Source organism: Bos indicus x Bos taurus, chromosome 7 (genome assembly GCF_003369695.1).
Source record: "Bos indicus x Bos taurus breed Angus x Brahman F1 hybrid chromosome 7, Bos_hybrid_MaternalHap_v2.0, whole genome shotgun sequence".
NCBI lineage: Eukaryota > Metazoa > Chordata > Mammalia > Artiodactyla > Bovidae > Bos > Bos indicus x Bos taurus.
This window is the reverse complement of record NC_040082.1, coordinates 107,221,419-107,234,879: the sequence shown is the minus strand read 5'-3', so window position 1 is coordinate 107,234,879 and position 13,461 is coordinate 107,221,419. Positions and strand designations below refer to the sequence as shown.

The following is a 13,461-nucleotide window of genomic DNA, read 5'->3' as shown; positions in this document are numbered from 1 at the left end:
TCCCACTGCTGGGCATACACACCGAGGAAACCAGAATTGAAAGAGACACGTGTATCCCAATGTTTATTGCAGCACTGTTTATAATAGCCAGGACATGGAAGCAACCTAGATGTCCATCAGCAGACGAGTGGATAAGAAAGCAGTGGTACATATACACAATGGAATATTACTCAGCCATTAAAAAGAATGCATTTGAATCAGAATGCACTTCATCAGTTCTAATGAGGTGGATGAAACTGGAGCCTATTATACAGAGTGAAGGAAGCCAGAAAGAAAAACACCAGTACAGTATACTAATGCATATATGTGGAATTTAGAAAGATGGTGATGATAACCCTATATGCAAGACAGCAAAAGAGACACAGATGTATAGAACAGTCTTTTGGACTCTGTGAGAGACTGTGAGGGTGGGATGGTTTGGGAGAATGGCATTGAAACATGTATATTATCATATGTGAGATGAATCACTAGTCCAGGTTTGATACATGAGACAGGGTGCTCGGAGCTGGTGCACTGGGATGACCCAGAGGGATGGCATGGGGAGGAAGGTGGGAGGGGGGTTCAGGATGGGGAACACATGTACACCCGTGGCGGATTCATGTCAATGTTTGGCAAAACCAATACAATATTCTAAAGTAATTAGCCTCCAATTAAAAGAAATAAATATATATATATATATATATATATATATTTTTTTTTTTTTTTTTAAAGAGCTGCCTTATGGACAAAGGTTTTCCCACATTCATATCATTCATAAGGTCTCTCCCCTGTATGAATTCTCAGGTATACTCCAAGAGTTGAATTTTGGGCAAAAGCTTTCCCACATTCATTACACTCATAGGGTTTCTCTTCTGTGTGAATTCTCTGGTGTGCACTAAAGTGTGACTTCTTGGAGAAAGTCTTCCCACACTCACTACATTTGTAGGATTTTACACCTGTGTGAATTCTCTGATGTAATCTGAGGGTTGAATTATGTGCAAAAGTTTTCCTCCATATATTACATTAATAAGATTTCTCCCCATGTGACTTCTCTGATGTGCACTAACATATGACTTTTGAGAAAAAGATTTGCCACATTCATTACATTCGTAAGATTTCTCCTCTGTATGAGTCCTCAGATGTACTCTGAGGTGGATGTCTTGGAGAAAGTTTTTCCAAATATATTACATTCATACAATTACTCCATTTTGTGAATTCTCTGATGTGCCCTGAGGGCTTAATTATCTGCAAAGTTTTCCCACATTCCTCACATTTATAAAGTTTCTTTCCTGTGTGAGTTTTCTGATGTGCACAGAGGAATGCTTTCTCCTCTGGGAGAAAGTTTTCCCACATTCATGACATTCATAAGGTTTTGCCCTTGTAAATTCTCTCATGTCCACTGAGGTATGATTTCTGAGAGAAGGTTTCCCACATTCACAACATTCATAGGGCTTCTCACCTGTGTTAATCCTCTGATGCGTACTGAGGTGTGTCTTCTGGGCAAAAGTTTTCTGAAATTCATTACATTTGTAGAGTTTCACCTCAGTGTGAATTTTCTGAAGTGCTCTTATTAGGGGAAGCACACTGATGGAAGGGCTTCCATGGTGGCTCAGATGGTAAAGAATCTGCCTGCAATGCAGGAGACCCGGGTTTGATCCCTGGGTTAGGAAGATCCTCTGGAGGAGGGTATGGCTACCCACTCCAATATTCTTGAATGGAGAATTCCATGGACAGAGTAGCCTGATGGGCTACAATCCATAGGGTTGTATAGAGTTGGACACGACTGAAGTGCCTTAGCACAGCACAGCACAGCACTGACTGAAACCATCCACCCTGGCCAGACACCATAGTAACCATTTGTGTGAGTTATTTTATGACAGGAGGTCCTAGTAAGGAACATGGAACTAACAAGCCACCACCAACCAGAAAAATTTGGGAAAGATCAAAAGGAGATGCCACGTGTCCTACCACCTCCCAGAATCCTTCTCATTGGCATCCATCTTGGCTGCACAATGCATGCGCCACCAGGAAGGACTCTGAGTCAGAGTGATTGGCCAAAGAAAGCCCAGAAACGAATCCCATCACCATAAAACCTGAAACTGTGAGCCACGTGCAGAGCAGTTCTCCTGAGTTCCTTACCCTCCTGCTCTCTGCCTGGCCGCCCCTTTCTAATAAAGTCTCTTGCTTTGTCAGCACGTGTGTCTCCTTGGACCATTCATTTCTGAGTGTTAGAAAAGAGCCCATCCTTGGCCCCTGGAAGGGGGTCTCCCCTCCTGCAACACTCTGAAGTTTGAATTATGGGCAAAAGTTTTCTTAAATTCACTACATTCATATGGTTTCTCACCTGTGTGAATTCTCTGATGTGCTTTGAGGACTGAGTTATCAGCAAAAGTTTTACCACCTTCATTACATTTATAGAGATTGACCCCCATATGGGTTCTGGAATAATGAATAGGATGTGAATTTGAACAAAAGGATTTCCCATATTTCTCACATTCAGAAGGTTTTACACCTGAGTGGGTCCTCTGATGTTGAATGAGGTGTTCTTTCTGATAAATGAATTTCCCACATTCGATAAGTTCAAATGACTTCTCTCCTATGGCAAATTGCTGATGTACATTGAGGGATGAGTTTTGATGGGAGGATTTCTCATATTTATCACTTTGGTAGAATTTCTCTTCTTTGTGAGTTCTCTGATGTATTGTAGGGTCTAATTTCTGGTAGAAGGCATTTGTAAATCTATTATAAACACAGAATTTATCTTTAGTTTGTGTCTTCTGGTGTACTGTATGGGCTGAACTCTGGCTCAAGTTCTTCACACTTAGTGCTTTCAAAAGCATTTTGTTCTATAACAGTTCTCTGAGGGTGAGTGAGGGGTAAATTCCTACTGAAGTTATTCCCATTTTCATTACATTAATAGTGTGTCATAACCATGTGATCTTCATTGTATTCCACAATGGAGGTTTTGTCATAGGATTTACCACATTCGTTAAGATCAAAACATTTCTCCTTTGTGCCAGTTCTCATGCAGTTAAAAAGAGTTGCTGTACCAGTCCTCTGTGACAACCTAGAGGGGTGGGATGGGAAGGTATGTGGGAGGGGGATTCAAGAGGGATGTGACATACATATATACCTAATGCTAATTCATGTTGATGTATGGTAAAAACCATCACAATATTGTAAAGTAATTATCCTCTAATTTTTAAAACAGTTGCTTTATCACAGTTTTCCCTAAATTCATTATCCTTACAGGATTCCTCTCCTGTTAGCAACCTCTTAGCTGTAACACAGACAATCTTATTATGTAAAACTTTTCCATATTCATTACATTCAAAAGATTGCTTCAGGGTTTGAAATTTATGATCATCTTTCACATATCTGAGAGCTTTCACATTTTTATCATATCTGTAAGAGCTCTCCCATATGAGTTTTCTCATGCTGAATATCCAGCTGCAAATTTTCACATACATTTATGTTGTCAGTCTTCTGTCATGAATAGTTCCTATTACCAATAATTCAGAAACAACTGGAAAGTTCATATTACATGTGCCACTTTTTGTTGTTGTTGTTCAGTTGCTTAGCCATGTCCAGCTCTTTGCGATCCCATGGACTGCAGCACACCAGACTTCCCTGTCCTTCACTATCCCACGGAGTTTGCTCAAACTCAAGTCCTTTGAGTCGATGATGCCATCCAACCATCTCATCCTCTGTTATCCCCTTCTCCTGCCCTCAATCTTCACCAGCATCAGGGTTTTCTAAAGAGTCAGCTCTTCACATCAGGTGGCCAAAGTTTTGGAGCTTGTTTTAGCATCAGTCCTTCCAATGAATGTTCAGGGTTGATTTCCTTTAGGATTGACTGTTTTGATCTCTTTGCAGTCCAAGGGACTCGCAAGAGTCTTCTCCAGCACCACAATTCAAAGGCATTCATTCTTCAGCATTCAGCCTTCTTAATTGTCCAACTCTCACGTCCATACATGACTACTGGAAAAACCATAGCTTGGACTATACAGATCTTTTTTTTTTTTTCTAATTTTATTTTATTTTTAAACTTTACATAATTGTATTAGTTTAGCCAAATATCAAAATGAATCCGCCACAGGTATACATGTGTTCCCCATCCCGAACCCTCCTCCCTCCTCCCTCCCCATACCATCCCTCTGGGCCGTCCCAGTGCACCAGCCCCAAGCATCCAGCATCGTGCATCGAACCTGGACTGGCAACTCGTTTCCTACATGATATTTTACATGTTTCATTGCCATTCTCCCAAATCTTCCCACCCTCTCCCTCTCCCACAGAGTCCATAAGACTGTTCTATACATCAGTGTCTCTTTTGCTATCTCGTACACGGGGTTATGTTACCATCTTTCTAAATTCCATATATATGCGTTAGTATACTGTATTTATGTTTTTCCTTCTGGCTTACTTCACTCTGTATAATAGGCTCCAGTTTCATCCACCTCATTAGAACTGATTCAAATGTATTCTTTTTAATGGCTGAGTACTCAGCCATTAAAAAGAATACATTTGAATCCTATACAGATCTTTGTCAGCAAAATGATGCCTCTGATTCTTAATACACTGTCGAGGTTTGTCATAGCTTTTCTTCCATGGAGCAAGCATATTTTAATTTCATGGCTGTAGTCACTGTCTGTAGTGATTTTGGAGCCCAAGAAAATAAAATCTATCACTGTTTCCATCTTTTCCCATATATTTGCCATAAAGTGATGAAACTGGATGCCATGATCTTAGTTTTTTGAATGTTGAGTTTTAAGCCAGCTTTTCCACTCTCCTCTTTCATCTTCATCAAGAGGCTCTTTAGTTACTCTTGGATTTCTGCCATTAGGGTGGTATTATCTACCAACCTAGATAGTATTTTGAAAAGCAGAGATATTACTTTGCCAACAAAGGTCCATCTAGTCAAGGCTATGGTTTTTCCAGTGGTCATGTATGGATGTGAGTGTTGGACTGTGAAGAAAGCTGAGTGCCGCAGAATTGATGCTTTTGAACTGTGGTGTTGGAGAAGACTCTTGAGAGTCCCTTGGACTGCAAGGAGATCCAACCAATCCATACTAAAGGAGATCAGTCCTCGGTGTTCATTGGAAGGACTGATGCTGAAGCTGAAACTCCAATACTTTGGCCACCTGATGCGAAGAGTTGACTCATTGGAAAAGACCCTGATGCTGGGAGGTATTGGGGGGCAGGAGGAGAAGGGGATGACAGAGGATGAGATGGCTGGCTGGCATCACCGACTCGATGGACATGAGTTTGAGTGAACTGCAGGACTTGGTGATGAACAGGGAGGCCTGACATGCTGTGATTCATGGGGTCGCAAGGAGTTGGAGACAACTGAGCAACTGAACTGAACTGAACTGATTTGCTTATTTACATACTTTGGCCACCTGAAGCAAAGAGCTGACTCATTAGAAAATACCCTGATGCTGGCAAAGATTGAAGGCAGGAGGAGAAAGAGATGACAGGGGATGAGATGATTGGATGGCATCACTGACTCAATGGATGTGAATTTGAGCAAGCTCTGGGAGATGGTGGAGGACAGGAGAGCCTGATGTGCTGCCATCCATGGGGTTGCAAAGAGTTGGACATGACTGAGCGACTGAACAATAAAACCTTAATACCTGAGGTTACTGATATTTCTCCTGGCAATCTTGATTCCAGCTTGTGTTTCACCCAGCCTGACGTTTCACATGATATATATTGCATATAAGTTAAATAAGCAGCGTGATAATTATATAGCCTTGATGTACTCCTTTCCAAATTTTGAAGTAGTCCATTGTTCCATGTACGGTTTTGACTATTGCTTTTTTGACCTGAATGCAGGTTTCTCAGGGGGCAGGCAAGGTGGTCTGGTATTCTCATCTCTTTAAAAATTTTCCGACCCAGAGGGATGGTACGGGGAGGGAGAAGGGAGGGCAGTTAGGGATGGGGAACACGTGTATACCTGTGGCAGATTCATGTTGATGTATGGCAAAACCAATACAATATTGTAAAGTAATTAACCTCCAATTAAAATAAATAAATTTATTAAAAAAATTTTTTCCACAGTTTGTTTTGATCCACACAGTCAAAGGCTTCAGTGTAGTCAATGAAGCAGAAATATATATATTTTTGGAATTCCTTTGATTTTTTTATGATCCAGTGGATGTTAGTAATTTGATCTTTGGTTCCTCTGCCTTTTCTAAACCCAGCTGTACATCTGGAAGTTCTTGGTTTACATACTGTTGAAGCCTAGCTTGAAGGATTTTGAGCATTACCTTGCTAGTATGGAAATGAGCACAATTGTATGGTAGTTTCAACATTATTTGCCATTGCCCTTCTTTGGACTTGGAATGAAACTGACCTTTCCCAGTCCTCTGGCCACTGCTGAGTTTTCCAAATTTGCTGGCATGTTGAGTGCAGCACTTTCATAGCATCATCTTTTAGGGTTTGAAATAGCTCAGCTGAAATTCCATCACCTTCAAGAATTGTTGGTTGTAATGCTTCCTAAGGCCCACCTGACTTCACACTCCAGGATGTCTGGCTGTAAGTGAGTGATCACATCATTGTGGTTATCTGGGTCATTAAGATCTTTTTTGTATAGTTTTTCTGTGTATTCTTGATATCTGTTTTTAATATCTGCTTCTGTTAGATACTGCTTCTTTAATACCGTTTCTGTCCTTTATTGTGCCCACCTTTGCATGAAATGTTCCCTTGGTATCTCTAATTTTCTTGAAGAGATTTCTAGTCTTTCCTGTTCTATTGTTTTCCTCTGTTTCTTTCCATTGTACACTTAAGAAGGCATTCTTATCTCTCCTTGCTATTCTTTGGAATTCTGCATTCAAATGGGTATATCTTTTCTTTTCTCCTTCGCCTTTAGCTTCTCTTCTTTTCTCAGCTATTTGTAAGGCTTCATCAGACAACCATTTTGCCTTTTTGCATTTTTTTTCCATTGGGGATGGTCTTGATCCCTGCCTCCTGTACAATGTCACAAACCTCTGTCCATAGTTCTTCAGGCATTCTGTCTATCAGGTCTAATACCTTGAATCTATTTGTCATTTCCACTGTATAATCGTAAGGGATTTGATTTAGGTCATACCTGAATGGTCTAGTGGTTTTCCGTACTTTCTTCAATTTAAGTCTGAGTTTGGCAATAAGGAGCCTATGGTCTGAGCCACAGTCAGTGCCAGGTCTTGTTTTTGCTGACTGTATAGAGCTTCTCCATCTTTGGCTGCAACAAATATAATCAGTCTGATTTTGGTGTTGACCATCTGGTGATGTCTGTGTGTAGAGTCATCGCCTGTGTTGTTGGAAGAGGGTATTTGATATGATCAGCACGTTCATTGGCAAAACTCTGTTAGCCTTTGCTCTGCTTAATTTTGTAATCCAAGGTCAGACTTGCCTGTTACTCCAAGTATATCTTGACTTTCTACTTTTGCCTTCCAGTCCCCTATGATGAAAAGGACATCTTTTTTTTCTTTCTTTCTTTCTTTTGGTGTTATTTCTAGAAGGTCTTGTAGGTCTTCATAGAACCATTCAACTTCATCTTCTTCAGCATTAGTGGTTGGGGCATAGACTTGGATTACTGTGATATTGAATGGTTTGCCTTGGAAACAAACCGAGATCATTCTGTTGTTTTTGAGATTGCACCCAAGTACTACATTTTGGACTCTTGTTGACTATGAGGGCTATTCCATTTAAGGGATTCTTGCCCACAGTAATAGATACAGTTATCTACTAATATCTATATAATTATCTACTACTGTGGGCAAGAATCCCTTAAAGAAATGGTCATCTTAATTAAATTCACCCATTCCTGTCTTATTTTAGTTCACTGATTCCTAAAATGTCGATGTTCACTCTTACCATCCCCTGTTTGACGACTTTCAATTTACCTTGATTCATGGACATACCATTTCAGGTTCCTATTCAATATTCTTCTTTACAGCATTGGACTTTACTTTCACCACTAGACACATCTGGGCATCATTTCTGCTTTGGCTCAGCCTCTTCATTCCTTCTGGAGCTATTTCTCTGCTCTTCTCTAGTAGCATAACCTACTGACCTTGGGAGGTTCATATTTCAGTGTCATATCTTTTTGCCTTTTCATACAGTTCATGGCATTCTCAAGGCAAGAATACTAAAGTGGTTTTCCATTCCCTTCTCCAATGAACCACATTTTGTTAGAACTCTTCGCCATGACCCATCTGTCTTGGGTGGCCCTACACGGCATGGCTCATAGCCTTACACAAGGCTGTGATCCATGTGATCATTTGGGTTAGTTTTCTGTAAATGTGGTTTTCATTCTGTCTTCCCTCTGATTGATGAGGATAAGAGGCTTGTGCAAGCTTCCAGATGGGAGGGACTGGCTGTGGGGAAAACTGGGTCTTACTCTGGAGGGCAGAACTATGCTCAGTAAATCTTTAATCCAATTAAAGCTTTTAGCAGCTAGTTGCAATTTTAGTGTTCTTGCAGGAGAAGATGAGCGCACATCCTTCTACTCCACCATCTTGCTGGTAGTATGGAGCTCCCCAAAGCCATTTTTAAACACTGGTTGAAACTTCTAGATGTATGTTCTGTTTGATTCTCTGTAAATATTATTGAGATCATGCCTGAAAAACAAATTCTCTCACATTAACTGTGTTGATGAACTTGTACTCACAGCGTAAGAACGTGGGACTTACCCAAGGTCAACAAATTCATCAAAACAGCCCGCTGTGCCCACCCTGCTGGCCCTTTCCCTACGCATTGTCACCTTCACTTCTGCTTCTTCAGTTGGTTATTAGAGTGTCCTGGTTCTCATAAACTGCTTCATCTTTTCTGTTGTTATTTTCATTCTTTGTCAATTGGTTCTCATAACTGTTACCCTTATTTCCTTCATGATTTTGACATGAGTTTTGTTTTCATTTGGATATAGTAAGACAAGTTTTGTCTCTAAGAACTTTTGTGTGTGTGTGATTTGCAGTTTTGGCTTCTTTTTTTTTTCTTGGTTATTGTTTGACTGGGTTACTCCCTGCTGTCATTATTTGAATTTTAGTTTGATCAATAATACTGAGAAATGTATAAATTAATCTGCTATTAAGGCCTCCATAAGAGCAATTCAAAATGCAGTTTAAGTTGCCACTTTGTTCTCCTGAGTGGTGGTCTCTGATGCACTGATATATGTGTGCGGGGGTTGTGTCATTGGAGCACTTACTTTTCCAGGCAGTTTGGTTGCATCTGCAGCCATCATGTGTGCTGTTTCACCAGGAACCAGAAAACTTTGCTAAGGCAGATTAGGAAGAGGAACTGAGGCATGAAGATCAGCTTGGATGCATGAAGCACTCAGCTTCCATTGGCCACTTTACCATGTAAGCTTTCTGCCTGATTGACACAGAGACTTGAGTAAGTTGTATTTCATCAATTTCCATTCCAACAGAAGATGTTTGGTATGTTTACTACTGCACATGCTGCATTATTAACTCTATTCCTGACAGGGTAGAGCTTCCATCTTGACCTGTGTAGTGAAAACTTAACTCTCACTTGCAGACTAGCTTGTGTCCTACATACAGGGCCTGAGTATTCCTGGCAGCATTGCTGTACCCAGATGGCTAGCAATTACTTACCTCTTTACAGAAGGATGTATACAATGTAAATAAGAATACATCCTTAGCTGAATCCCCAGTGGCCCCGGATGAGAATGAAGGAGACACAGGGAAAGATATCAAATGAAGTTAAGAGTTTATCTTAACCTATTGCTGTTAAAATACTCGTGTTACAGATCGTAATGATGGGAATGCATCACTCTGGCCCTGAGTGCAGCTTTGTCTCAGCTTCATGCCAAAACACAAGGCCAATGACAGCAGAGACTAATTGCTTTGGTGCCTCTTGTCACTCCAAGGCCCTGACAGTGCTTGGTTCACAGCAGTGCCCAACAAATACTTTGTGACTGGTACCTGGAATGAATACGGGTATGTTTTGTACTAAAGAATTCTGGTGTTCAGCTGTGTGAAGACAGCAAACTGGTCAAGATGGAGTGTTCAGGCTCTCTTGCCCCACGTTTTGTAAATAATGACTATGTAACAGCTGAGATCATTTGTAGCACTGCACATGCGCGTCAGGAGGTGCTCACTAGATCACGAGCTACTTTGTGTTGTGGGGATATATGAGCTTCACTTAGAAAGTGGTGGCACTTTATTGCTGCCTCACGGCTGTGTCTGCTGGATTAGCCACAAGAGGAGAGAATATAGCACATATACTGCGATGGCTGCTGCGTCAGCCAGGAGAGAATAAACACGTCTGCAGTTCCTATGGTTCCTCGACTCTTCTTCCTGCCTCTTAGCTAGCGCCTTGCCTACCCTAGGTTCAGTGAACAGTGCAAACTGGATGATAAGCAATATAATTGGTGTAGTGGGCAGGATACCCAGCAGGTAGGGGAGCCTGAGGCTCCACTCGATGGAGGAAGCCAGTGGCCACCATATAGCATGTGGTACCATGTGGCTGCGATTCTCTCAGCCTGGGATCTGGTGGAAGACTGGGAGGTGGTGGACGGTTCACTGGACAGCATTGAAAAGGCGTTACAGGCGGTGAGTTCCCATTTGCCAAACAAGGCTGCACAGACTGCCTGGTACTGTGGGGTGGATTTTCCTGACCGCCCTGAAGGCGAATATGGACAGTGCTCTCAGTGATGCTGTGCTGGTGCGCGATGTGTGGAGATGCTCGGCAGGACTAGAGCAATGTATATTGGCGTTAGAGCAAGAACCCCGTGGCTCTGATGAATCCAGCATCTCTGACAGCGAGGCGGTAAGTGACACTGATGATGAAAGTTAATGAGACTGTGGGTTCCCACTTGGCAGTGAGGCCCATTCATGTACAGCAGAAAGTGAAGCATGAGCACCTCATGTGGCCTGGGGGAGGCATCCTCAAGGGGCCCCCAGGGTGACTGAGTTCACGACAGTTAAACCATATACTCAGGCAGAGTTGGTCCACTTGGGTAAGCAGTTTTGACAAGAGCCAGAGGAACCTTGGCAGCTTGGCTTTTGTGACTCTGGGACACAGGGGTGGGCCCGGTACCTGTCGGGGGTTTTGTGGGTCCTTACTGAGAGAAGTAGAGGGATGGCTTGCAAGATGCCATTTTGAAAATGTAAAGACCCTGAAGGGGGCTTGAGCTGGCAGGGGTCCCAAATGGGTTATGCGGATGCAAATATGGGCTGATTTGTGTGAAGGCATAGTGTAAAGGCTGTGTCCTGGGATGTAGGTTTAGAGTACTGTAACGGCTGTGTCCTGTGATGTAGGTTTAGTAGAACAGTACACTGTAAAGGCTGTGTTCTAAGATGTGGTACTAATTCTGATTCTCTTGCAGATTTAGAACAGTGTGAAAGCATTTGGAATCATGTGGGTGGGCTGTGATTGCCACAAAGATCCCCTCCTTGAAGGGGTGGGCCCAGTGCCTGTGGGCGATTTTGTGGGTCCTTAATATAAAAGCCCCACAGAGGCAGAGTTGTCCCTGTGGAGGCGTTCCTGAAGTCTCACATAGACAGACAGTGGACTGGACTTGGCCGTGGAAGATAAAGGCACTGCACATGTGGTGGGTGGCTCTTCTAGCCCCGTGAGGGCAAGAGCTGCAACACGAGTTCCAGGTGATACCTGGCGTTGGGTTTTGCTATGTCTTGGGGATGCAACTGTTTGTTGTTGTAGCTACTGCTGTTGCAAGATATAAACCCAAGGGTCAGTGTTACTCTGCAAGGGAGTATCACAGAAGATGGACTGGGCACTGAATGTGAAGCAAGAGACCCTGAGGGGGAGACAGCAAATTGGTATATTCAGGCTCTCTCACCCCATGTTTTGTAAATATTGACTATGTAACAGCTGAGATGATTTTTAGTGCCGCGCATGCGCGTAAGGAGGTGCTAACTTGGTCGTGAGCTACTTTGTGTTGTAGGGATATATGAGCTTCACTTAGAAAGTGGCGGCACCTTACTGCTGTCTCACGGCTGGCTGTTGGATCAGCCACAACAGGAGAGAATATAGTGTGTGTACTGTTATGACTGCTACATCAGCCAGGAGAGAATAAATCTGTCTACAGTTCTGTGGCTCCTTGAGTCCTCTTCCTTCCTCTTAGCTTGTGCCTTACCTACCCTGGGTTCAATGAACGTGTGTACAGTGAGATACAGTGAGACAACTGGCATCACCAGCAGAATCAGCAATACATCAGCTCTTCCAAAATTGCTGGGAAAAAGTCTACTTGGTCAGGGTGTATACTGTTTCTAAGACCAACTTTATATGACCATGTCAAATCGCACTTTTGAATATTTAAACATCTTCAGTGATTTAAAGTGACACATTTCCCATACACTGATTTTGCAACATGTTATTGTTGTTTAGTCACTAAGTCGTGTCCAGCTCTTTGTGACCCATGGACTGCAGCAGCATATATTTGGGCTCAATTCTGAGTGTTTTATCCACTGTGTGTATGCACAGACACAAATTGTCAAGTGTATGGAATGTTATTATTGTAGCATCTTTTCAGTTCAGTTCAGTCGCTCAGTCGTGTCTGACTCTTTGCGACCCCATGAATTGCAGCACACCAGGCCTCCCTGTCCATCACCAACTCCTGGAGTTCACTCAAACTCACGTCCATTGAGTCAGTGATGCCATCTAGCCATCTCATCCTCTGTCATCCCCTTCTCCTCCTGCCCCCAATCCCTCCCAGCATCAGGGTCTTTTCCAATGAGTCAACTCTTCACATGAGGTGGCCAAGGTACTGGAGTTTCAGCTTTAGCATCAGTCCTTCCAAAGAACACCCAGGGCTGATCTCCTTTAGAATGGACTGGCTGGATCTCCTTGCAGTCCAAGGGACTCTCAAGAGTCTTCTCCATCACCACAGTTCAAAAGCATCAATTCTTCGGTGCTCAGCTTTCTTCACAGTCCAACTCTCACATCCATACATGACCACAGGAAAAACCATAGCCTTGACTAGATGGACCTTTGTTGGCAAAGTAATGTCTCTGCTTTTGAATATGCTATCTAGGTTGGTCATAACTTTTCTTCCAAGGAGTAAGCATCTTTTAATTTCATGGCTGCAGTCACCATCTGCAGTGATTTTGGAGCCCCCAAAAATAAAGTCTGACACTGTTTCCACTGTTTCCCCATCTATTTCCCATGAAGTGATGGGACCAGATGCCATGATCTTAGTTTTCTGAATGTTGAGCTTTAAGCCAACTTTTTCACTCTCATCTTCCACTTTCATCAAGAGGCTCTTTAATTCCTCTTCATTTTCTGCCATAAGGGTGGTGTCATCTGCATATCTGAGCATCTTTGGGGGATAGTTTAATTTCTGCTGGCTTAGTCCCCACCATGACTTGAATTTAGTTTTATTCCTGGGTTTTCTCACCTATCTGTGTTTTGCTATAAACTTTGAAATCAATTTATCTAACTCCAGAAAAGAAAAACACATTTTGAGTTGTCTGTTCAAGAATCTAGGATATCTTATCATTCATCCAAATCTACTTT

The 13,461-nt window shown here is 42.3% G+C and overlaps 1 long non-coding RNA gene across 7 annotated transcripts in view; it reads left to right on the top strand.

Moving 5' to 3' along the window:
• The window catches only part of LOC113896539, a 66,070-nt gene that overhangs the window by 40,604 nt on the left and 12,005 nt on the right, over positions 1 to 13,461 (top strand). The window contains exons 4-5 of one of the 7 annotated variants that reach the window (XR_003512044.1): positions 9,220 to 9,320; positions 9,731 to 12,526. The exons of 5 other annotated variants lie outside the window; for them this stretch is intronic. This is a non-coding gene — a long non-coding RNA (uncharacterized LOC113896539). Of the gene's footprint in view, positions 1 to 9,219; positions 9,321 to 9,730; positions 12,527 to 13,461 lie in introns of those variants that run through there. One more of the 7 variants, XR_003512041.1, reaches the window with a different exon arrangement.